The following is a 322-nucleotide window of genomic DNA, read 5'->3' as shown; positions in this document are numbered from 1 at the left end:
CTGCCCACGCGTCCCGAGCCCCCGCTCGGTGCCCGCTGGAGGGACACGGGGGCCATAAGCGCGATTCTGCCCCGCGTTTACGGGAACCTCCGGGAGGGCCGGTGGGCACCGGGGAAGGAGCCTGGGAAATTATATCGGGGCCACCGGCTGCACTGGCCGCAGGGAAAAAAACATAAGGTTTAAAAAAAAATTTTTTTTTGCGGTTTTGTGGTTTTGTTTTTTAGTTTTATTTCCTACGAACGGAGGTGCCTGGGGAAGGAGGAGGGGGAGAAGCCGGGGCGGCGAGGCCTCCACGTGCCCAGGCCCCGCCGCCTCCCCGGAG

Source organism: Myotis brandtii, unplaced genomic scaffold (assembly GCF_000412655.1).
Source record: "Myotis brandtii unplaced genomic scaffold, ASM41265v1 scaffold693, whole genome shotgun sequence".
NCBI classification, from domain to species: domain Eukaryota; kingdom Metazoa; phylum Chordata; class Mammalia; order Chiroptera; family Vespertilionidae; genus Myotis; species Myotis brandtii.
This window is presented reverse-complemented; position numbering follows the sequence as displayed.